The following is a 26,888-nucleotide window of genomic DNA, read 5'->3' as shown; positions in this document are numbered from 1 at the left end:
TCTCCTCTGTTTTTACCTTCCTGCTCTTTTTTCTCCATCCTTACAGGCCTCTTGGCACCAGTTCATACCAGCATTCAGGGATGCAGGCTAAAGTTAATAAGTTTAGTGTTAGACAACACACAGACTTTAGTGTGTGTGTGTGCATGTGTGTGTGTGTGTGTGTGTGTATTTTTTAATCAGCCTGTAATTTATGACTACTTCACAGTGTGTCATCCCCTGGCAGAACTGAGACCATTAATGAGCCCACACAGCTTTGCTAAGCACTACTGCTCATATGATATCTGTGGGTGTATTATTATCTCAGAAGAATGAAAAAAGAATATACAACATCGAGAACTAGACAAAACTACTTTTGTACTTCACATATTAACATATTTCCTAATCCCTATAAATAATTTTTCCACTTTAGTAAAATAATATTCAGTTAAGCTGAGCATACTTAGGCAATAGGGTCAGGAATTCGAGTAAAGATCTAAAAAACATGTAATGAAATGGATTTCCCTTTATAGTTCAGTTATCCACAATCACATTCACTCATGCCATTCATTCATTCATTTATTCAATAAATATTTATTGAGTAGCCACAGTGTTCCAAGTACTGTTCTAAGCACTGGGGATAGAACAGTGAACATAAAACCTTTTTTTTTTTTATCTCTTGCAATTTATAATTTTAGTTGGGAGAAAAGAAATAGCAAATTGATCAGATACTGATAAATGCTAAATGAAAGTAAATCAGGAGAGAGGCACACAATGACAGGTATGATTTTAGATAGTTTGGTCCTATCATTCCTGACAGGTGATATTTGATCAGAGACCTGCATGAAATATAGGAGTGAACAATGTGATTTCTGGAGGGAAGAGTGTGCTTCACAAAGCCACATCCTTGGTGTGTTGAGAATGCCAATTTGGCTGGAGAGAATGAGTGAGGGGAGAGTGGGAGGTGAGGTAGGATGGTGGGTGTGGAGGTTGGTGTAGACCTTGTAGAGGGTAGTGGGGGTCAGTCATGCTTAGCCCTCTGGGCCATGGAAAAGGTTCAGGATTTTAGAGAGTACATTTGAAGTCATGGGATAATTTTTGAGTAGAGGAATTTCCACCATGATTTTTTTATTTTAATTTTTTTTTTACCACTTCTAAATGTGTAATTAGTAACTTCAGTAGTATCAACTATATTCACATTGCTGTGCAACACATTTCTTGCAAAACTGAAATTGTATACCCATGGAATGAACAAAAACTCCCCATTTTCCTCTCCTATCAGCCCGTGTAAACCACTATTCTACTTTCTTTTTCTATGAGTTTGATTACTTTAGAACCTCATCTAAGTGGAATTATAGAGTATTTGCCATTTTCTGATATTTATTTCACTTTTAGATGATTTATATATATATACACATATATATATTTTATGTTTTTGTATTTTTTCTTTCCTTTTTAAAGTATAATTTACAATGTTGTATTAGTTTCAAGTGTACAGCAAAGTGATTCAGTTATACTCACATATATATTCTTTTTCAGACTCTTTTCCATTGTAGGTTATTACAAGATATTGAGTATAGTTTCCTGTGCTATACAGTAGGTCCTTGTTGTTTACTTATTTTATGTATAGTATTGTGTATCTCTTAATCCCAAACTCCTAATTTATCCACTCACCCCATCCCCTTTGGTAACCATAAGTTTGTTTTCTGTGTCTGTGAGTCTGTTTCTGTTTTATAAATAACTTCATTTGTATCATTTTTTAAGATTCCACATATAAGCGATATCATATGGTATTTGTCTTTCTACTTCACTTAATGTGATAATCTCTAGGTCCATCCATGTTGCTGCAAATGGCATTATTTTATTCTTTTTTTATAACTGAGGAATATTCCATTGTATATATCTTCTTTATCCATTCATTTGTCGATGGACATTTAGGTTGCTTCCATGTCTTGACTGTTGTAAATAGTACCACTATGAACATTGGGGTGCATGTATTTTTCAAATTAGAATTTTCTCTGGATATAGGCCCAGGAGTGAGATTGCTAGATCATATGGCCGTGCTATTTTTAGTTTTTTAAGGAACCTCCATACTGTTCCCCATAGTGACTCTACCAGTATACATTACCACCAACAGTGTAGGAGAGTTCCTTTTCCTTCACACCCTCTCCAGCATTAATTATTTGTAGACTTTTTAATGATGGCCATTCTGACTGGTGTGAATTGATACCTCATTCTAATTTTGATTTGCATTTCACTAATAATTAGGAATTTTGAGCATCTTTTCATGTGCCTGCTGGCCATCTGTATGTCTTCTTTAGAGAGGTGTTTATTTAGGTCTTCTGCCCATTTTTTGATTGGGTTGTATGTTTTTTTGACGTTAAGCTATATGAGCTGTTTGTATATTTTGTAAATTAACCCCTTGTTGGTCACATCGTTTGCAAATATTTTCTCCCATTCTGAAGGTTGTCTTTTTCTTTTGTTTATGGTCTCCTTTGCTGTGCAAAAACTTTTAAATTTAATTAGGTTCCATTTATTTATTTTTGTTTTTATTTCCATTACTCTAGGAGATGGATCCAAAACAGTATTCTGCCTATGTTTTCCTCTAGGAGTTTTTTAGTATCCGGTATCCCATTTAGGTCTTTAATTTATTTTGAATTTATTTTTGTATATGGTGTTAGAGGATGTTCTAATTTCATTCTTTTACATGTAGCTGTCCAGTTTTCCCAGCACCTTTTATTGAAGAGACTTTCTTTTCTCTATTGTGTATTCTTGCCTCCTTTGTTGTAGATTAATTGACCATGAATGCATGGGTTTATTTCTGGGCTTTCTATCCTGTTCCATTGATCTATATGTTTTGTGCCAGTACCATACTGTTTTCATTACTGTAGCTTTGTAGTATAGTCTGAAGTCAGGGAGCATGATTCCTCCAGCTCTGTGCTTCTTTCTAAAGATTGTTTAGGGTATTCAGGGTCCTTTGTGTTTCCATAGAAATTAAAAATTTTTTTGTTATAGTTCTGTGACAAATGCCATTGATAATTTGACAGGGATTGCATTGAATCTGTAGATTGCCTTGGGTAGTATAGTCATTTTAACAGTATTGATTCTTCCAATCCAAGAACACAGTATATCTTTCAATTTTTGTCATCTTCAATTTCTTTGAGATGATTTTTATATTTTTACTTAATTATTATATTATTTTTATGTTATGGCTTCTGTGTGAAAGGGATATAGACTAAGAGAGGGGCAGAGGTACAAATTTTGAGGCTATTGCAGTTCTATAGGCTTGAGATGACTGTACCTTGAACATGGCTGTAGCAGTAGTGATGGTAACAAGTAGATAGACTCTGAATAGATTTTTAAGGTAAAGCCAATGGGATTTGCTGATATTTACAGACATGTGACATGAGAGAAAGAGGAATAGGATATGAATCATTATATAGTGAATTTTTGAATAACTTAATCATGAATCCGTTATCCATTATTGAGAGTAATAGTTGTAAAATCCCCTTAAATGCTACATGCCTTCTATAATATTGTGCTGGTGCTAAACCAGCCTATTTGATGGCTCAGGATTATTGTTTTGAGCTTGAGTTTTTATATAGGTGTGGATAGTATAAAACTTAAGGTGTGGGTAGGTCAGAAAGATATGGAAATCTGCCAGTAGTGAACATTTCCATGTAGAAGAAAAGAATGTCTGATTTTGACAGCAAGTTGGCTCCACCCCACAAAATATTTTGGAATTTGTCTAGGTGCTATATTGCAAACTGCTTCCTCTGTCCTCCTTGTAAGGTCTATGCATCATTATCTGAGTGTGTGATGAGTTTGTAGAAACTTGAGACCCAGTGAAGCTAGAGAAAGTGGGGAAAACAGAGGGAAGAATCCTACTTTCCTCTTGACTTCTAGCTTAGTATAAGAGGCAAAAGGAAAAAAAGAAATCTATAGCCAGATTTTTTTTGTTTAAATGTATAAGAATATTAAACATAACCATTGAGGAATATCTCTAAGTGCTTAAAAGTTATTGTTTATTATTTGAAACTATGCAGTGAAAAACCAATTATATGAGGTTTGAGATTTTTAAAAAATCTGGTTATTTGTGGCATGCCACATTCTTTATGGGACCATAAGAGATGTAATGAAAATGCACATGGCCTCAGGCTGTGCTTCTCTTCCTATATCATCATGTCCTGTATTTTCTTGATTGACAAAAAGAGACTCAGTGTGTGTTGGGGAGCTGTATGCTGGTCATATGTACTTTTTTTTTTTTTTTTGTAATTTAAATAAATTTTTTTGCCGGAGAAAAACATCTGAACCTCAGGTACAGTCCACAATGATCCAACAATAGTCATAACTCATTCTGGGAGTACTCTTACACAGTTTGCAGGAGAAAGTCCACATGGAGCATCAGCTGAACGTTTATCAGAATTCACAAAGCCAATCTAACCTGAGTATTACACAGTACATAATGACCATGATATAATAATAAAAATATAATATCAAATACTACTTTGTGAGTTACAGCTAAAATATAAAGAATTTAGGCTCTTTTTTAAAAAATGAAAAAAATTTTCTATTATAGCTTTATTTCAAGCATTTTTAGCTAGATACAGCTTTATATATTTTCACTCACAATAGACAGCAAAAGAATGCCTTCTTAAGTATCTGTAGATAAAATATATTACTCAAAAAAAAAATATATTACTCGTTTAAATGTTTGTACTCTGAAGCATACTTTGCCAGGTATGAGTTCAGATAAGAGTATGAAACTGTGCTGTGGCAAAATCCTGGCTGATGATCAAGACTTGGATAGTTTTCATATTTGTTTAAAAAAACTTACATCAGGGAAAAAAGAAGTGAGGACATAAAGAGAACCAACATTATTCATTTTCAGTGAAGCAGTCTAATTCCAGAGAATGGGCTTTCCATTTTGAATTCAAGGTGTGTTGTCCCAAAGTTGAGTTATTTTCAGCTCAAGGAGCTGCCTATGGCTGAGGCAGCACGCAATGATGAAGCGAACTGAGAGGAAAGTGTTAACTGAACTACAGAGATGGTCACTGATAAATTCCTAGAGGTCCTCGGGCCCACACAGAGGCGAAGGGCAGCCGGAACCATCAATACAGAAGAAAGATGTGCTCACTGAACTGCACACATGGAGCTTCTAGGAGGGTTAACAGTTCTTGACATAGGTTCCTGGTTGTAGTTTACAATATTTTCCTTCACCACCCTCTGTGACTGTTCTGTTTCTGCTTTGTTTTAACTTGATTCCCAGGATTTCAGCAGCAACTTGCTGAAAACACAGGAAGACAGAGTCTCCTGTCTTTCCTGAGACAGTGGCTACTAAAACCATTTTCCTGGCAAAACCTTAAGTGTTTTTCAGGTTTTACCGTTTGCATATGCTCCAAATCAATTTTATTGCCCACGAAGGCAGCCAGTGGCGGAGTTTCTGATTCCTCCCTCACATTCCTCACCACAGAATACCAATCTTCTAAATTCTCAAAGCTTTGATAATTTGTAATATCATATACCAAGAGGGATTCCCTGTGCTCCATATATACATTTATCCAACAGCTTGCCTCCCATTGTCTGCTCTCCTATGTCCCAAACTTGAAGAGTAACATTCAAGTTTCCTGGCAACGTTATTCTTCTCAAAAAGAAATCCAGTCCTATAGTTTGTACTGTTTCCCAAAAGTTCCTTGAGCAAAACACGTAGCTAAGGAGGTCTGCCCTGAGGTGCCGCCCCCCAGCACGACGATTCTCAGTTGCTGGTCCTGGCTCTCCTCCTCAAGAGTCCGACATGGTGTCCCAGGAACCAGGCCCGCCCACCGGAGCTAGGCCGCCCCTCCCTTCCCACCCACTCCTACCCGAGGTAGAAGGAGGAAGGGAATGGCGGCGTCTCTGGGGGCAGGGGAGAGGAGGAAGGGCGGCAGGGCAGGCAGCGCCCCCTGCCCCCGTGGCTCAGCGGTCGCTGGAGGGATTTGGGGAGAATCGCTCGCCGAGTGTCATCTTGCCCACCTCCCTTCCCCCTGCGCCCATGTGTACTTTTTTTGGACCATTCTTAAAGCATGTCAGGCAGAGTTTTGTAATTAGCTGAAAAGGCAAGCAATTCAGTTTCACTTTGCTGAACCCAATCTGTAGGATTGACAGCATGCCTTTAATAGATTCCTTCAGTAGATAATTAGTCCAGTTTAATGCAAGTACTGCATGAATTAACATTTGCACTCGAGTACGAACATTCAGGGCTACAGTGCTTTCTGCTGTGAGTTGTTTCCCTAGAATTTGCAGGAGTGCCTATTAGGTGCTTGTAATGTATTGATTAGTACGGAATGGCACCAATTAGAGGGTGTGGGAACATCCCTGGAGTCAGAGATGATATGCTTGTTGGTGATACTTAATGCTTTTTCCTGTAAACTCTAACCCAGACAACAGATAGCCTGCTTCAGTTTTGATGTGCATTTTACTTTAAATTGCCAGGCAGAAAAGTACTAAGATTCCTGGCCTTTCCTGGAATTATGCCGTCTGTTCGCTTTTCCACTCTTCATGAGACTTTTCATCTGTAAGATTAACTCAAAAGATCATATGCTCTAGGTGTTATAAATAAATAACGGAACAAATAAAAGAATCATCGGGCCATTGAAACTTGCCTTTTGTAGTGATAAAAATTGCTTTGGCACAGCTTGCTAGTATATCAAATATTGATTCAAAATTTTATTTGCATTTATTGGGGAATTTCAAAGAACCTTATGCTATATTCAAAATCAGCTCTGAAAAAATAAAAATTTAAATGTATGTACCATTAGGATAAACCTTGTCAGGTAACTTGGAGGTGGAGGGAGGGAGGGATTGGGTAACTTAGAATAAATCAAGTTAATGTCTCTGTATGTGGATTTAAAAGAAAAATAAAATTTAATTGTTTTCTGAAAACTGAAAGAGGTTGTATAATATGGTGGTTAAGAGCATGAACTCTGAAGCCAGAATGCCTCGGTGTGGACCAAGCTTTAGCACTCGTTTACTAGCTGTGTGACCTTGGGTCAGTTACCTAACCTCTCAGTTCAGTCTGTCAATAGTATGATAACAGTACTACCCACTTTATAAGATTGTGAGGATTAAGGGAGTTTCATATGTGAAGCACTTAGAGCAGTGCCTAGTACTATGTAAGCCCTATGTATTTGCTCTTTATATTTGCTCATTTATATATATATATATATATACACATACACATATGTATGTGTATATATATATTTATACAGTATAGATATTTTGAAATGATCTTTTCTAAAGTATATAAAACATTGACTGTAAACTTTAAATATTTCAAATAGTTCTTATAAGAGGTGACAACTATTCACAGTGGGGTAAACCTTGGATCTCCTTCCCTTGCAGGATTAGCAAGTCCCTGAGCCTTGTCCTCTGCTCCTGTGCCCCATGCAAGATTGAAAATGCATGTTTTTGAAGTATAGTTGACTTACAATATTGCATTAGTTTCAGGTGTACAGCATAGTGATTCTGAAGGTTGATGTTAGGTCTAGCTCACAGGTAAGTATGTCCATGGTCTGGAAAGCAACCAAATGATTTGAAGTGTACCCTCTCCATGATTTTCAACGTTCCAATCCTACATTTTCGTAATGCAGCAAAGGTGCACATATAGATTGTGTATGAGCACCAGCTTCCAATCTGTGTGTTGTCCTATCCAGGGTTTAGGGCATTTGGATCAAGAATTGGAAAGAATGTTGAAAACTTTCTGTCTGCTGTAATTGAAAATGCCCCCAGGCCTGCATCTCAGTAAGAGAAGACCCATGCTGCTGTCAATAAAAGTGAGAGGGAAAGTAGAACCCCTCTGTGGAAAAATAAGTGGATTCCCTACACAGAAGAGATGAAGAGTTGTGTTACTGCTGGGGTAATTTAGGAATAGCCTGAAGGCCACCTATTCTTCCTTTATGGAATTTTCTTTATAGGTTTTCTAAGTGTTACGTAAATAAAAGTTGCTTAAATTGAGTTGGTAAGAGACCTCAGTTCTCAGGGTTCTAATGAACACTGTCTGCCAGTGAGAGCACAGGTGTCCTTCTTCTTATATGTTCTTTTAATTGAAGAATTCTCACTTTTTGAAACACTGCTTTTGCAGACATGAGAGCTGGGTGAGGCTATGTTCCCAATACATCTAAGAGAATTAAAGGGTGCTTTCTAATCAATACTAATTACATTAAACGGAGTTTATCTGTGGCTTTTTAAATTGGGATTCATCAGATATAGTATAATCATACCTTTTTTTCTTTAGTAGTGCACAATGAATGCCATTGTCTTGTATCTGTAGTGAAGTCATTCATTTTAACCAGCATACTGCACATGTTAAATCTAAAACTCCTGCTCCTCAGTAAAAATAGTGCCATGTTATTCAAGTATTTGTTTATTTGGGGAGATTTCTTTTAGGGGGTTGAAACAATTGATTTTATACAGGAAGTGCTTCAGTTGAGATGAGTGCTGTGATAATAATATAGGATGAGTGCCATGGGGTATTTCAGAGGTTTTCTGTGAGAAAGGCACAGAAGGTACCCTCTGTGTGTGGTGGGGAGGAACAGGAAGGGGGACACTTTTAACTTGGTCTCAGGTTGAAAATAACCACCCTGTGTATATCAGTGTCAGGATTCTGGAGGATGCCTTTTGTCAGAGCCTGGTTAAAACTGATTTCCCACAGCATAGATAAATAAGAATGAAGATTTGCTTTTCAAATATCTGTCATTTGAGATGAGAATGTCAGCATCACTTCTGCTCTTAAATTTTTCTCTTTAGTCTTATATGTGCAAACAGAAAGAGAAAAAAACCTTTCTGTCTCCCAAGTGTAAATCAGCTAGGATTTTTCTAGTTTCTTTCTCTTCTGACTTTAATTTTGCCATTTTGTAAATTGAATTTGTGAAATATAAAAAAAGATTAGCATTTCCTATAAGAATAAGGGCATTGCATATATTTTAAGAGAGGGTTGTGATGTTGGAGGAAATGTAAGAAATAAATAATAAATATATTATTAAAATAAAGGAAGATAGGGGATTCATAATCAGCTGATTTAAGATTTGGAATTTGTCAGCTGCCTTATTGCGGGGGGGTAAAAAGACTGGGGAGAACTTGCAAAATTTTTATGTTGCTCTGCCTACTTCATTCAAATGCCAAGTTAAAGAGTAACCATTTTTATAGGAAACAACTATAGTTGTACACTTCAGCATGATACAGCATTGAGTATTATAAGGGGATAATTCTCTTTTAAAAATGATAACTGGGCTTCCCTGGTGGTGCAGTGGTTGAGAGTCCACCAGCCAATGCAGGGGACACGGGTTTGTGCCCCGGTCTGGGAAGATCCCACATGCCGCGGAGCGGCTGGGCCTGTGAGCCATGGCCTCTGAGCCTGCGCGTCCGAAGCCTGTGCTGCACAGCGGGAGAGGCCACAACAGTGAGGGGCCCGCCTGTGTACCGCAAAAAAAATAAATTAATTAAAAATAAAAATGATGACTTTATGATTAAATTCCAACATGAAAAAATCTGAAAGTGTGATCAACAAAGGGAATCTAGAAAGTTGGAACAAATGAAACCATCCATTTATTTCGAACAAAAAATATGTGCATTCTCCTCCTGCTGCTCCAGTTTCATTAGCACTACGTGTGAGAACAGATATTGTAACTGACAGCTAAGTCTATTTGTTAAGATTTTGTCTTTCATATGGGCGTGTGGGATGCGAGTTATGTGTTAGAAATTGTCATTATTGTTCTTACGTGCATATTCCCCGATGTACAGCGTTGCTTTCTAAGCTCTCATTTTGCCTTTTATTTTTCTCTGCCATTTATTTCTCAAGGTACATACTCATTAGTAAGTTAAAGTTGTTTTTCTTTTTTTTTTTTTAAATTTAAGGCAGAATGTGTACCTGAAAATATCTTTTCCCTAAGCCTATTTGAAAAGTTTTATGTCTGAAACTTTGAGAAGTTTTACAGAGTATGAATGGCCTCTGAGTTGAAAGTTATGTGAAAATGTTACAAAACTATATCCTCATTTCTTTCCTGATTGCTTCATGTGTTTCCCTGTGAAAGATGTAAATTTTGAAACAGGTATTTCTTCCAGACCTGAGACTAGGAGTACCTTGCATTATAGGGAACCTAACAAGGTCATGTGTCACTAACATGTGGAAATCTGGCGGAGAACCTCAAACCTGAGTGAAAAAAAAAATGATGTCAAACAAATTGGCCTGCACATTTCAAGGTGAAAACTTATTATCTAAGTAACCTTGGTCAAGATACTCAACTTTTATGAAACATGGCTTTTTCTGTGATGTGGAGATGATATACTACCCCTATTTCCTAAGATTGTTATTGCAGATTGAATGAAAAGCCTTTGGCTAAGCACTTCGCATAGTGACTGATCCATTACAGGTACTCAGCAAATGGTAGTTAGTCCCTTCTTTCCTCCCAAGGAAAAGAATTTGAACAAGGTTGCTGCTGGTGTCAGTACTCTTGCGTTTTCTAGCTTCTATTTTTCTTAATTAAAATTAAAAAAAATTTTTCTTTTGTTTTTATGGGGAAACCAGAGAACCATTTTAAATGAATGGCAACTTGACTATATTGTGGGTAGGAAAACATACTGGTTCAACATTTGGAATTATGCTCTGGCAATATGTAGTAAGAGACTTAAAATCTACATCTTCTTCAAACTCCTTATCCTAAGGAATTAATCAGAGAAGTAAATAAATGTTCATGTAGCATTGTTTATAATATTGAGGAATTGGAAGCAAACTAACTGTATATTATTAGGGAATTAGTTTAAAATATTTAATGCATGTCCATAATTAAATATTTTGTGGCCATTAAAAATAATGTTGCGGCATTCATAAAGTTATATGGAAAGATGATCATTATGTATTATTAAAAGAAATATACAACAAAACAATATTAGCCAAGTTAAAAGTATTTTCACAATTTAAATAAATATGTACATATTAATGTTCTCAACTGACATCTCTAGATAGTGGAATTTGTTTCTATTTTGTATCTGTTGGTATTGTCTGAATTTTAAAAACAGTAAGCAGGTAAGGCTTGTGTTTACTTAATTGAAATGATGTTCATTTAAAAAATTCTTTCATGAATGTATAAAATTACTAAGGTAGCACATGCTGTTTGGAAATTCAAACTATAAAATATATAAAGTAAGAAATGAGAGTTAATGCCACCTCCCCTATATACTTAATTTATAAGCAGTAAAAAACACTAAAAATTTTCACATTAATAATCAGATCCTTACTAATCTAAATTGCTATCATGAGAGCAAGCAGCAGAAATAGAGCACAGTATAGCAAGTTTCCTCCTTAAATGGTTTGGTGGACAAAGCCAAGATATTCTGAGGAACCGTGACTGTCACTGTTAACTTTTTCCTGTGATATTTACCATTGTAACCTCATTTGATGCTTTAAATGAATTCAGAATAAAAAACCTGTTGCACTGGCAAACAAGAGCCTTTCCTAATATGCAGAGCACACAGGCCCACCCATTGTGTGAAACTGCACTGACAAGATTCTATTGGAAGCTTGCTGTGCCACAGTAAGCTGAAATGTATGCCAATCTACCTAGACCAGACTGAACTCAGTGGTGCTATATGGAAAGGGTCTGCAGGAGATGTGGCTAAACACAGCCAGGAAATCACACCTGGTTTAAACATCCATAATCACAATTAAGTTGCTTTTTCTTAATTGACACAGAACCATCTGAAAGGTGTCTGTTATATAATCCTCCTGAAGAGCAAATTCTTCAAAGTGCACATGGTAGGGAACAATGTTTATTTTTGTTCTTAGATTACAAAAATGGATCTCAAGGGATTTTAATCATGAAGAAACAGAGAATTACGCTTTTTAGCAGCTTTGAGAAGTAAGATAGTAGAAATTTCATCACTAGTTTCTTTGAGCAAGATGCTATCACTATCAGTAAATGGTATTTTACCACATTATCCTAATAATTAGGTCTCACTCTCTTTGACCCACCGTCATTTGAGGAGTATGAAAAATCTATAGTATTCATAGGAAGCTGCCTAACAGGAGAATGGGGTCTTAGGGGCCCTCCATATCTTAATAAGGGAGATGGCAAGGGAACTGCTGAAGTCACCAAGCTTGGGATTTGCCTTTCTACCTTGCACAAGCTTCTCCACCTCTCTATTTGGAAAAGCGGGTTGACTTGTACCAGAAGTGGGGTTCGAACCCAAGAGGATGTAATTCATTGGATCTTAAGTCCAACACCTTAACCACTCAGGCATTCTGGTACCTGCTGCTCCTCCACCTCTCTAAACCTTGGCTTTCACGTCTGTAAAATGTGGATACGTTGTTGCTATAATATTTATTGAGCTCCTACTATAGATAAGGCACTCCACTAAGTGTAAGAAAAGAAAGCAAATGCAACAACCATAGTCTTTATCCTCAAGGAATGTAACTAAGCCAAAAGGCAGCCTTAGGCAGAGGTTATGGGGATCCTGAGTATAACTCCTTAGTTCATCACTCAGAGTTGTTGTGAATGGGAAGAACTCAAGTACTTAAAACATCAGTGTTTTTTTTATCCTCTTTCGATGGAAGCTGTAAAATAACCAACAATATAAGACAGCATGCTATCAGTGCTCCATTGTTTTGAATATAAGGACTTCTTATAAATTTTGTGATGCACCCAGCATGTTTTGGGATTGTAATACAAACCTCAAGAAATGGGTTGTTGGGAAAATTAACTGCCCATAATCTCATTAAGTACTTAGTAACTTGCTCTCTGCCATGTTCTCTATTTTCTCATTGCAAAAATGTGTCTGTTATATAGGTTACGGTCAAAGAATATCAAACATAGGAATTAAAAATAAATCTACCTACTTATGTAGAAGACCTCCCTAATATATAACATTTTTCATGATTAAAGTGTATAATATCTAGTTGAGCTAATATTTGTGAAGGATGTAAGGTCTGTCCCTAGTTTCTTTTTTTTTTTTTTGGCATGTAAATGTCCAGTTGTTTCAACACTGTATGTTGAAAAGACTGTCTTTGTTCTGTTGTACTTCCTCTGCTTCTTTATCAAAGATCAGTTGACTGTATTTATTTTCGTCTATTTCTGGGCTCTCTATTCTCTTCCACTGATCTATTTGTTTATGCTTTCAGCTATACCACAGTGTATTGATTACTGTAGCTTTATAGTAAGTCTTGATGTCCAGTAGTGTAAATCCTCCAACTTTGTTCCTCTTTTTTCAATAATGAGTTGGCTATTCTGGGTCTTTTGCTACTCCATATAAACTTTAGAATTGTTTTGTTGATATTCATAAAATAGCTTGTTGAGATTTTGATTTGGAGTGTGTTAAATCTATAGATCAAGCTAGGAAGAACTGACATCTTGAAAATATTGAGTCTTCCTGTCAATAAACATGGGATATCTCTCCATTTATTTAGCTCTCCATTGATAGCTTTCATCGGAGTTTTGTAGTTTTCCTCAAAGATTTTGTACACATTTTTTATAAGATTCATACCTAAGTATTTCTTTTTTGTGGGGGAGGGTGCTAATGTAAATGATAATGTGTTTTTGATTTCAAACTCCACTTGTTCATTGCTAGTATATAGGAAAGGGATTGACTTTTGCACATTAACCTTGTATCCTGAAAACTTGCTATAAACACTTATTAGTTCTGGAAATTTTTTGTTCAGTTCTTTCAGGTTTTCTACGTAGACCATCATGTCATCTGTGAGTAAGGACAGTTTTATTTCTTCATTCTCAATATGTATACCTTTTATTTTCTTTTACTGCCTTATCACATTAGCTAGGATTTCCAGTGTGATGGTAAAGGCAGTGGTGAGAAGGGACATTCTTGCCTTGTTCCTGATCTTAGCTGGAAAAGTTTGAGTTTCTCATCGTTAAGTGTGATGTTAGTTGCAGGTTTTTTTGTAGATGTTTTTTGTCAAGTCAAGGAAGTTCCCCACTATTCCTAGTTTGCTGAGAATTTTTAAAAAAATCATGAATGGGTGTTAGAAGTTGTTAAATGCTTTTTCTGCATCTGTTGATATAATTGTGTGATTTCTCTTCTTTAGCCTGTTGATGTGATGATATACATGAATAGACTTTCAAATGTTGAACCAACCGTGCATACCTCAGATAAATCCCGCTTGGGTATAATGTATAATTCTTTTTATGCATTGTTGCACTTGATTTGTTAATATTTTGTTGAGGACTTTACACCTGTGTTCATGAGAGATATTGATTTATAGTCTCTTTTCCTGTAACGTCTTTGTCTAGTTTTGCTATTAGGATAATGCTTGCCTCATAGAATGAGTTGAGAAATATTGCCTCTGCTTTTATCTTCTGAAAAAGATTGTAGACAAATTACACCAATTCCTTCCTTAAATATTTCATAGAATTCACCAGTGAACCCATTTAGTCTGGATGCGTTCTGATTTAAAGGTTATTATTTATCAACTCAAATTTCTTTAATAGTAATAGGCCTATTCTGATTGTCTACTTCTACTTCTGTGCTTTGGCAGATTGCATCTTTCAAGGTATTGGCTGATTTTTAATGATATTGCATTTAATTTAAAGCTCAGTTAGAGAATAAGTGACATAATTATAAGAGTGAGTGTCTTTATCTATCAATATCGTGTATCTTTCCATTTATTTAGGTCTTTTAAAAAGCCTATAGCAATATATTATAATATTTTTATGGTTATCCTTTCTATTTTTGTTACATTTAGTCCTAGAGACTTTATAGTTTTTCATGAGATTGTTTAACATTTTTAAAAATCTATTTTGTTATTACTGAATTATGAAATGCTGTTGATTCTATATGTTATGCCGACATCCAGAAAATTGATTGAACTTATTATTTCTAAGGGTATACCTGTTTATGCTATTTCCTTTTTGTATGCTGACAGTTATGTTGTATCCAAGAAAAAAAAATGGTCTCTCTCTTTTAGTTATTATTTTCTTTATTTAATTTTATTACACTGATTAAGATTTTTAGACAGTTAACAAGTTGCATTGTACCTGGCTTTAATGTATCAAAAGTTTTGTAATTATTATGTTTGTTACAGGGTTTTGTTGTTGTTGTTGTTAGATAAATGCCTTTTTATTAAGTATGCTAAGGTTTTTTAAAAATCATGAATAACTTTTAAAAATCATGAATTAAATTCAATTTTATTTAATGTTTTGGTATAGTTTTCTGATTTAATTATTAGTAATAAGGAAAAAGCAAATATTTCATGTGAAGAATGTTTTAAAAACCCATGAAAAGAGTGTAACTGTTAGAGAGAGAACAATGATTATAGCAAAGAACAGACATAATCAAGAATGCTCATGTTGAAGAAAGTTCAGGTAGATTAGTGTTTTCTAAAATGTAGGAGGAATGGTGATTGAAGCCTTCAGATGCCTTTAGCTCCTATAACTGTTTGACCTTAGCCACATGAAAGACTGAGTGTGAGAACCACCTAGTCTAGTCCAATCATCCCCAGAAGCCTGAGACATAATAATAGTATTATCGTATCAATATTTATTTTTTGAGGTCATTAATTGTACCATGGTTACATAAGATATCAGCATTAGGAGATGTTCAGTGAATGGTATATAAAAGCTGTCTTCGCTATTTTTGCAACTTTTTGTAAGTAAAAGGTAATTTCAAATTAAATCCCCAGAACCATGATGCATAATAATAAATATTGTTGCTTTATGCCACTAAGATTAGAATGGTTTATCCACAGCAAAATGTATAATACTAAAGTATTGTCAACTGAAGCTCATGAGATAGGGATGAAGATGGATTTATTATAAATTAGCTTTTAATTTGAAATCATCTTACACTTACTGAAAGTTGCAAAAATAGTGCAGAGAGCTCTTATATGCCATTAACCCAACTTCTCGTAATGTTAACACCTTGTATAATCACAATAAAATTAATGACATCAAGTAGTGAACATTTATGCGGTGATGTTATTAATTAATCTAGAAACTTTGAATTTTGCCAGTTGTACCACTAATGCTGCTTTTCTAGTTCAAGGTTCTATGCAGAATCCCACTTTGCCTTTAGTTGTTATATTTTGTTAGCCTTCTCAATTTTATTATAATGCCTCTTAGTTTGTCTTTCATGACCTTGACATTTTGGAGAGCATGGACCAACTATTTTGTAGAATGTCACTCAGTTTGGGTTTAGCTGATATTTCCTAGCGATTAAGTTTAATTTATTCATTTTTTAGCAAGAATACCACAGAAGTAATGTTGTAACCGTCTCAGTGTATCATATCAGGAGGTACAGGACTAAGACATGTCTTAACTCATGATGTCTTATTATGCAGTTTTAACTTTTATCACTTGGTTAAGGTGATGTCTGCAGGTTTCTCCACTATAAGGTTATATTTTCATTTGTAATTAATAAGTACCTTGTGAGGAGATTAAAAAAATTTTTTTTTTGTGGCACACAGGCCTCTCACTGTTGTGGCCTCTCCCATTGTGGAGCACAGGCTCCGGATGCGCAGGCTCTGCGGCCATGGCTCACAGGCCCAGCCGCTCCGCGGCATGTGGGATCTTCCCGGACTGGGACATGAACCCGTGTCCCTTGCATTGGCAGGCGGACTCTCAACCACTGTGCCACCAGGGAAGCCCAAGGAGATATTTTGAAACTATGCAAATATCTTGTTTCTTATCATATTTTTATCTACTAATTTTAGCATCCATCTGTGACTCTTGCCTGATGTAATTATTACTGTAGTGTTTGCCTAATGGTGATTTTCTATTTTCATAATTACTTCCACATTTATTAATTAGAATTTGACTGTAACAAAAGCTGTCCCTTCTCACTCATTTATGTATTCACTTATTTATTTATTTATATCACTATGGACTATGGATTATAATCCAATATATCATTTATTTCATTGTTCAGGTTGACCTAGATTTGGCCATTGAAATTCTCTAAGCTGTTTTTCAGTTTGCTCCCATTGTCTTCCAGCATTTTCTTTCTTTATGCCACCACAGTATAATCCAGGATTATCTGGTATTTTCCCTGCCTCAGCCCTGGAGTCCACCATTCCTCCAGGAACCCTGGTTCCTTTTAATGGAGGACAGTATTTAGAAACTAAGATCTGGGAACTAGGTGTTCTCATTACTACTGGAACAGTATTGCTACTAGGGTCTCTCAGTGGCCAGAGCTGTGAAATATACATATTTAAACTATGGTCTTCATATAGACATTTCTGTATTTGTTTCTATATCTACTTATCTATGTTAAAACTGATACGTATATCTCTGATTCCAATCCACCACCACAGATTTCATCCTAGCCTTCTTTCTTTCTTTATTTGTAAACTCATTTTTCTAACAATGAAAAAATTCACTTTCATTTCCACAATATCCTTACATATGAAAATTGATTTTTGCTGGCACTGTCTTCTTTTGTCTCCCTATTCCCTACTTACAACTTGACTACTTTCCTTGCATTTCTGATCTCATAAAGGTAATTTTGTCAATAAAGATAAATTGAGACTATCAGTTCTGTAGAGTTATGCAGTTAAACAGTGCATAAGGATCAGGGCTGATAAGCAAACATAGACATTTAATTAATATATTTAACTAACTCCATTTTACTAGGCTAATTTCATATTGGTTTAAGAAAATCAGTCATTTGATGGATTTTGTCAAGTGCAATGCTAACACCCTTCATCAGGATTTACAAAAAAAATAGCAAATTGAGACTGAATATATTCAGTAATATATGTCAGACATGTCCTAGAAACTGAAAACACACAAAATTAATATTATACATTATTTTAATTTTGTAAGGGATGTTAGAACACTATTTCTGTGAATGATGCCATACAAAACCAGTTTGTACTCTTCTGGTTATATAGTGACAAGAATAAATAAATATCAATTAGACATGTTTTTCTTTTAAGCTTAAAAAGTTAGCTATAAAATTTGAATAATGTATGTACCTGTTTTAACTAATAGTCTGATTTTTTTCTGCTATTTAGGTTAGAAATGATAATTTTAACTTTAGAGCATGTCTTGATTTGCAAATTTGTTACCCAGTCTCTTTTCTTTATAAATAGATTTCTAAATATCCATAACTTTAGAAGTAAAGTACTTCTGTTATGTTCATGAAAGTCCTCATCAGTGAGTTGGTTATCTTGCATGATTTTTTTTTTTTTTATATATAGAAACAATAGTTGCCATGGCAAGTGTGAGTTTTAGACTCAATATTCCCATGAAGATCATCTTAGGAACTGTCTTCAAATACATAAAGGGTGAATGCTGGACAAATTGTAACAACTTTTTGTAGATGGTTAAAGTATGCACAAGAGAGCCTGAGACTTAAATTAGAGAAAGGAATTTAAATTTAATTCTGAGGAGCAATTTTCTAATAGTGAGGGATGTTAAACCTCAGATATGCTCTTGAAGGTGAGGATTTAGAATTTATTCTCTCAAGGTATTTATAAACTAATAAATTTGTAATTCCAGGATAGTTTAGGTGTGATCTCACCTTAATATAGAGACATAGACTTAACAAGTCCCCCAAAGGCCCCATCATAGCCTTAAGATTCTAAGAATGCCATCTGCACTGAGAATTTACATCGGAATGGGACCAAGGAGCCCATCTGATTCTACCTGTCCACAGAGAAGTGACACCTACAGAAATGATGTGAGAGAGCTCCCGTACACACACCCACACATCAGTAGGTTTGGGACCAGAACTACCTCTGGTATGCTGGAATAACAATAACAGTAAGATCTTTTGTGTAGTATGCTACATAATTCTTCGGATTATTTTTTGAGAGGTGTATATTTCATTAACCATTATAACAACTATGTGAAGCACAGAATATACTACCTCTACTACGCCTTCAGGGAAACAGGAGCAGAGATTTTAGAGTTCTTGTCTAAGGTCAAGAAGCAGAGTTGGGATATGAATGTTTATTTTTTGACAAAAGCCATTGCTCTTTACAGTTTCCTGATGCCTTTCGTTTGAAAATATTTGGAATGAAATGTAAATACCAGACATCAATGAAGAGTCCATGTGTTTGGACTCTTAAGATATACCTGGGTGGGGGAAGAGGCATGATGTCAGGGTTTGATTTAGCTTTGCTAATAGAAAAAAACCCCTAAAATCTCTGTGCTGTATATGAGATTGAAGATTATTTCTCTCTCACTTAACAGAGTCTGGAGGTAAGGCAGAGTGCAGCCACTGTGGTGGTTCCACAATGGTCAAGAAGCCAGATTCCTGCTGTCTTGCAGCTTTCTGGTCTTGACTGAGTCTCCTGCTGTTTCAACTGCTAAGGCTGTAGCCATCAATCTACATTCTGGCCTGCTGAAAGGAGGAAGAGGTGTGACACAAAGAAAGGAGTGCTTCTTACCTTTAAGGCTATTTCTAGGTTGTCACACATAACATTTCCACTTACATCTCATTGATCAGAACTTAGTTATAAGGCCAGGACCCACAGCAAGGGGAGCTAGGAAATAAACCTATTGGCTACGCAGCAGTGTGCCCAGATAAAACTGGAATTTCTATCAAGGAAGAAGGGATGAGTGGATATGGGAATGGACCCTATCAATGACTGCTACATACACCTATAAAATAGGCTGTGTTTAAAAAATGAATTCTGTGGTCAAATAACCCTCAGAAATGCTAGGTTAAAAATAAGTTAAGCAGATCTCTTTAACACCAAGCTTCTCAAAGATGCTAATGCATATTGTGACAGTTTTAGAGTGGGATATACCATGTACAGTTCCCACTCTTTTATGACCTTAGAACTCTTGACTCATGGAGCACCTGTTGGGATGAATGGTCCACAAATATATATTCCTCAAATATACTTTGATGAAATGTTGCTGTAAACTGTAGAATCCAGGATAGGTAATTCTTATCTGTTCCCTGCTGCCAAGTACTGACGGCACAAAGTATTGTGCCTCCTCTGATTTACTTAACCTGATTTTATTCTATGTGTAAGTCAGGGATGGTGAAGCATACATAATGAGCAGGACTGTGGAACAATTTGCAAATATAAAGGATTATGGAAATGCCAAGTAATTGGACATTAAAGAGGAAACTCTTAAATTTCTGCCTAAAATATGTCAAGCAATTTTCCTGTAGATAATTCAGTGTTCTCTAATACCTTGATTAAGGGAGAGGGTGCTTTCAAATAGCACAATAATAATAGTTACAGTGAACCTTGGGTGCACTAGCTGGGCTACCCACCCTGGACTGAGGACGCTCCCATGGTCCTGACCAGGCACATCCAGTATGTCTTTAAATTTACCCTGACAATCGCACTCTTTGTCTAGTCCATTTATTCTCTCAGTCTTTTACATGACTGTTTTACAACGTCTTCTCTCACCTCTACGTTCCAGCTCCTCCTTCCTCACCTTCTCTTTCTGCATATGGATCTGTTTCCTATCTCACTGCACACTCAGAAGCACTCGGAGGGAACTTCCACACACTTCCCCTCATCCACCTGCCTAGCAGCCTTTGTATCTGCGTACTTTATTTTCTCACCTCTTACACGGAAGAACTACACACATCTCATTCTAATGTCAATCCCTCCCCTTGGGCACTAGAGTTCATCCCTCTTGTCCACTCAAGGGCATTACCTCTGCGATTATTACCAGTGTCTCCTACATTGCTAATTCTTTTCTCTTTCCTGAGCTGCCCCCAATAACATGCAAACCTGCTTTTCCCCACATCTTAAAAAAAGAAAAGGAGAAAAAGAAATATTTGCTCTTGAGACTTCCCTGGTCGTCCAGTGGTTAAGACTGTGCGCTTCCAATGGAGGGGGCCCGGTTTTGATCCTTGACTAGGGAACTAGATCCTGCATGCCACAACCAAGAGCCCACGTACTGCAACTAAAAGAGCCCGCGTGCCGCAGCTAAGACCCAACATAGCCACATAAATAAATAAATAAATATTTTTTAAAAGAAGAAATATTTGCTCTTGACTCCATTTTTCTGCTCCAGTTTGTAATAAGCTCCTTGCTGCCTCCAAGTTTTCTCGTCTCTTCACATTTAACCTCTCCAGTCAGACTTTCCCCCCACGACCACTACTCTGAAACTGCTCTTGTCTAGGTCCCCCATGATTGTCATGCTGCTAAAACCAATGGCCGATTCAATTCTCGGGACTTATTCTTTTTACTCGATAGCAGCGTTTGGTGCAGTAGATTGCTCCCTTCCTCATACACTTTTTTCATTTGGCTTTCAGTACGTTGCTCTCTTCTGGTTTTCCTCCTTACCTCACTGGGCATTTTGCTCATTGAAAAATATAATACATTAGTCATTCAACATACCAGAATGGGATCTCAATCTAAAGTCTTTTGGGAGTTTCAAAAAGATTTCAAACCCAAAATGGAGTAACACAGAACAGGTTACTTGGACTCTTTGAGTTAGTTTCTTCAGGTAACATGTAGAAGGGTTTGAACTGCATGGTCTTGAAGATATCTTGCACTGCCCTGATTCTTGGGAAGTATTATAGGGTCTAAAGTATCCCAGATAATCGCTTCTCGGCCTCTTGGCTAAGATCAAGTGTAAAGTATCCCAGATAAAGAGACAAAGTACCCAATGTTGTAGTGTACAATCCATTCTAACCATATTGGGGCTTTAAGTTAATCTCATAGCTTTTCTCAGCCCTGGTCATCTCATCTGTTCCATGGGAAATAATAACATTTTTTCTTTCTAAAAAATGGTTATAAGTATCAAAACAAATGAAATTCTATGTATGAATTTACTTCAAGAATGCTGCAGTGCTATGTGACAAGGAAGGGATGGTTACTTCCAGTCTTAGAATCAAAGAGGCAAATTCAAAACACAGTGGAATATTTCACTGTACAAATTTTATGATGTGAAGTTCATTCCCTCTACCAGTCTTCTGCATCACAGAAAATGGCAAGTTCATCCTTCCAGCTGCTCAGGCCAACCCAACATTGGGATGATGTACTTTTTTTCTGTTGCTCTTAACAGCCAACTCAATCAGAAAATACTTTCACTTGTTCCTTCAAAATCTGTGTGCAATCCAACTACTTCTCACCACTCTCACCGCAACTTGCCCCCACCTTTCTGATACGTACCACAATCATCTTTCACCAGGATTGTCGCAGTAGCTTCCTGGTCTCTGGCTTTTGTCCTTACCCCAGGTAGTCTATTCTCTACACATCAGCCAGAGTGGTCCTGTTAAAGCAGATTGGAGATGATGTTACTTCTGTGCTCAAAATCCCCCATAGGCTTTCAATTTCACTCAAAGTAAAAGTGGAAATCTTCACAATGGCCCACAAGAGCACACATCACTCTTCCTTACCTCTTTGAACTCATCTCCTACTGTCCACCTCTTCCTTCATAAGGCTCCAGACACACTAACCTTTACGCAGTCTGTTTCTTCTGCCAGAAACACCCTTTACTCAAATTTCTACATGATTAATTCCCTCCCCTCCATTTTTTTTTCCTCAAATGTCATTATCTCAATAAGATCGACCCTACTCTCCCTATTTAAACTTGTAAACCGTTCTACTACTGTGACTCTTCTAGTCCCCTTCCCTGGTTTATATTTTTCTGTATCATTGTGACCCTCTAACATACTACGCCATGTACTTATTTATTATATTTATAGTTTATTGTCCCTATCCCTTTACCAGTTCAGTGATGTGGGGATTTTTGTCCATTTTTTTCCCCCCCACTAATGGATTCCAAGCACCCAAGATCATACCTGGCATTATGTGTTCAGTGTTTCTCAGATGTTAAAGGATTGAGTTATGAAGGCAATACTACTAAGTTGGTATTATATCTCTTTGCAGCTACATAAACTGAGGTGTGGAAAGGCCAATAACTTCTCTAACACCACTCAGTGAGGAAACTGCATAGCCTGGATTCAGGCCACAAACTTTGCATTGTACCACTACAGTCTCCTCGTTTAGTATGTTTTCTGATTGCTATGTCCAAAGCCACAGGATGAGAATGTTTCAAAAGCAGGGGATTGTCAGTGGGCTCAAAAGCTTTCAGAAATGTCATAAAGAAGGAAGAGTGAGGGGGAAAAAAGGCTATAGTTCTTTGTAACTGGGTGATAATGACCTAAAAGCTTTGCAAAAGCTATTTCAGTAGCAGTGGAGCCAAAGCCAGAGAGCAATGGATGAGGGAGTAAATGGACTGTAAGTAACACATCTCTTTTTTAGGATGAGTAAGACTTGAGCATATTTATAGGAGAGGGAAAAGAGATAAAGACAGGTGAAATTATAGGTATGAATATAGAGTTAAACAGAAGGAATTTCTTTCTAGGAAGGGTCAACTCAATGGGTAAAATGATACATCCATGGAATTTCCTGGCTGTGTTGTTTTGGCTGTATTGTGAGGGATGGGGCCTGTGGGAAAGCAGGTGTTAAATAATCCCTCAACTTCACTTCTCCTTGTCCCTTGAAAGAAACTCTTCCCATTTTTTTCAGCTAGTTGCCACTTTCTTCAATTCTCCTACCTCAGTTCCAGATATTACTGTCCTCTCCCTCCTAAGCAGATGAACTAAACACATTGATTATTATTTTGGAGAGAAAAGACAGACTAGCAGGTACGAGCTCTCTCAACTCATCTCCTGACTTCCTATCTCACTTGCATCATCACTGACTTTACCTTCTTCCCTCTTCTCTCAATAGAAAGGCAATTCTGTTTTCCCCCAAGTTTCAAATGTAAGCCTAGAATCATTATATATCCTTAAAGACCATCTTCATCAATTTTTCTTTTGTTCTAAAACTCTATTCACCAAGTTCTTTATAAACAAGATCTCCTATATATAGAATATTCTCTCTAGACATCCACTTTCCTGAATTGCCAACCACAGTGTAAAATAGTTTACACAAAAAAGGATATGTTTAACTTCTACTGCACTGAGCATTGTTTTTTTTTTTTTTTTTTTTTAAACATCTTTATTGGGGCACAATTGCTCTACAATGGTGTGTTAGTTTCTGCTTTACAACAAAGTGAATCAGCTATACATACACACATGTTCCCATATGTCTTCCCTCTTGCGTCTCCCTCCCTCCCACTCTCCCCATCCCACCCTTCCAGGCTGTCACAAAGCACTGAGCTAATATCCCTGTGCCTTGCGGCTGCTTCCCCCCAGCTATCTACCTTACTACGTTTGTTAGTGTGTATATGTCCATGACTCTCTCTCGCCCTGTCAAAACTCACCCCTCCCCCTCCCCATACCCTCAAGTCCGTTCTCCAGTAGGTCTGCGTCTTTATTCCTATCTTACCCCTAGGTTCTTCATGACATTTTTTTCCCTTAAATTCCATATATATGTGTTAGCATACGGTATTTGTCTTTTTCTTTCTGACTGACTTCACTCTGTATGACAGACTCTAGGTCTATCCATCTCATTACAAATAGCTCAATTTCATTTCTTTTTAAGGCTGAGTAATATTCCATTGTGTATATGTGCCACATCTTCTTTATCCATTCATCCGATGATGGGCGCTTAGGTTGTTTCCATGTCCTGGCTATTGTAAATAGAGCTGCAATGAACATTTTGGTACATGACTCTTTTTGAATTTTGGTTTTCTCAGGGTATATGCCAAGTAGTGGGATTGCTGGGTCATATGGTAATTCTATTTGTAGTTTTTTAAGGAACCTCCATACTGTTCTCCACAGTGGCTGAACCAATTCACATTCCCACCAGCAGTGCAAGAGTGTCCCCTTTTCTCCACACCCTCTCCAGCATTTATTGTTTCTAGATTTTTTGATGATGGCCATTCTGACTGGTGTGAGATGATATCTCATTGTAGTTTTGATTTGCATTTCTCTAATGATTAATGATGTTGAGCATTCTTTCATGTGTTTGTTGGCATTCTGTATATCTTCTTTGGAGAAATGTCTATTTAGGTCTTCTGCCCATTTTTGGATGGGGTTGTTTGTTTTTTTGTTATTGAGTTGCATGAGCTGCTTGTAAATTTTGGAGATTAATCCTTTGTCAGTTGCTTCATTTGCAAATGTTTTCTCCCATTCTGAGGGTTGTCTTTTGGTCTTGGTTATGGTTTCCTTTGCTGTGCAAAAGCTTTGAAGTTTCATTAGGTCCCATTTGTTTATTTTTGTTTTTATTTCCATTACTCTAGGAGGTGGGTCAGAAAGGATCTTGCTGTGATTTATGTCATAGAGTGTTCTTCCTATGTTTTCTTCTAAGAGTTTGATAGTTTCTGGCCTTACATTTAGGTCTTTAATCCATTTTGAGCTTATTTTTGTGTATGGTGTTAGGGAGTGATCTAATCTCATACTTTTACATGTACCTGTCCAGTTTTCCCAGCACCATTTATTGAAGAGGCTGTCCTTTCTCCACTGTACATTCCTGCCTCCTTTATCAAAGATAAGGTGTCCATATGTGCGTGGGTTTATCTCTGGGCTTTCTATCCTGTTCCACTGATCTATCTTTCTGTTTTTGTGCCAGTACCATACTGTCTTGATTACTGTTGCTTTGTAATATAGTCTGAAGTCAGGGAGCCTTATTCCTCCAGCTCCTTTTTTCGTTCTCAAGATTGCTTTGGCTATTCGGGGTCTTTTGTGTTTCCATACAAATTGCGAAATTTTTTGTTCTAGTTCTGTGAAAAATGCCAGTGGTAGTTTGATAGGGATTGCATTGAATCTGTAGATTGCTTTGGGTAGTAGAGTCATTTTCACAATGTTGATTCTTCCCATCCAAGAACATGGTATATCTCTCCATCTATTTGTATCATCTTTAATTTCTTTCATCAGTGTCTTATAATTTTCTGCATACAGGTCTTTCGTATCCTTAGGTAGGTTTATTCCTAGATATTTTATTCTTTTTGTTGCAATGGTAAATGGGAGTGTTTTCTTGATTTCACTTTCAGATTTTTCATCATTAGTATATAGGAATGCCAGAGATTTCTGTGCATTAATTTTGTATCCTGCTACTTTACCAAATTCATTGATTAGCTCTAGTAGTTTTCTGGTAGCATCTTTAGGAATCTCTATGTATAGTATCATGTCATCTGCAAACAGTGACAGCTTTACTTCTTCTTTTCCGATGTGGATTCCTTTTATTTCCTTTTCTTCTCTGATTGCTGTGGCTAAAACTTCCAAAACTATGTTGAATAAGAGTGGTGAGAGTGGGCAACCTTGTCTTGTTCCTGATCTTAGTGGAAATGCTTTCAGTTTTTCACCATTGAGGATGATGTTTGCTGTGGGCTTGTCATACATGGCTTTTATTATGTTTAGGAAAGTTCCCTCTATGCCTACTTTCTGGAGGGTTTTTATCATAAATGGGTGTTGAATTTTGTCGAAAGCTTTCTCTGCATCTATTGAGATGATCATATGGTTTTTCTCCTTCAATTTGTTAATATGGTTTATCACATTGATAGATTTGCGTATATTGAAGAATCCTTGCATTCCTGGAATAAACCCCACTTGATCATGGTGTATGATCCTTTTAATGTGCTGTTGGATTCTGTTTGCTAGTATTTTGTTGAGGATTTTTGCATCTATGTTCATCAGTGATATTGGCCTGTAGTTTTCTTTCTTTGTGACATCCTTGTCTGGTTTTGGTATCAAGGTGATGGTGGCTTCGTAGAAGGAATTTGGGAGTGTTCCTCCCTCTGCTATATTTTGGAAGAGTTTGAGAAGGATAGGTGTTAGCTCTTCTCTAAACGTTTGATAGAATTCACCTGTGAAGCCATCTGGTCCTGGGCTTTTGTTTGTTGGAAGGTTTTTAATCACAGTTTCAATTTCAGTGCTTGTGATTGGTCTGTTCATATTTTCTATTTCTTCCTGATTCAGTCTTGGCAGGTTGTGCATTTCTAAGAATTTGTCCATTTCTTCCAGATTGTCCATTTTATTGGCATAGAGTTGCTTGTAGTAATCTCTCATGATTTTTTTTATTTCTGCAGTGTCAGTTGTTACTTCTCCTTTTTCATTTCTAA

The 26,888-nt window shown here is 36.6% G+C and overlaps 1 pseudogene; it reads right to left on the bottom strand.

The window, feature by feature from the left end:
- Positions 1-5,109: 5,109 nt before the first annotated feature.
- LOC116752679 overlaps positions 5,110-26,888 on the bottom strand; it is a 35,772-nt pseudogene continuing 13,993 nt past the window's right edge.

The sequence above is a fragment of the Phocoena sinus genome, chromosome 4 (genome assembly GCF_008692025.1).
Source record: "Phocoena sinus isolate mPhoSin1 chromosome 4, mPhoSin1.pri, whole genome shotgun sequence".
Lineage (NCBI taxonomy): Eukaryota > Metazoa > Chordata > Mammalia > Artiodactyla > Phocoenidae > Phocoena > Phocoena sinus.
Note: the sequence above shows the minus strand (reverse complement) of the source record. Positions and strands in the feature narration are given on the sequence as shown.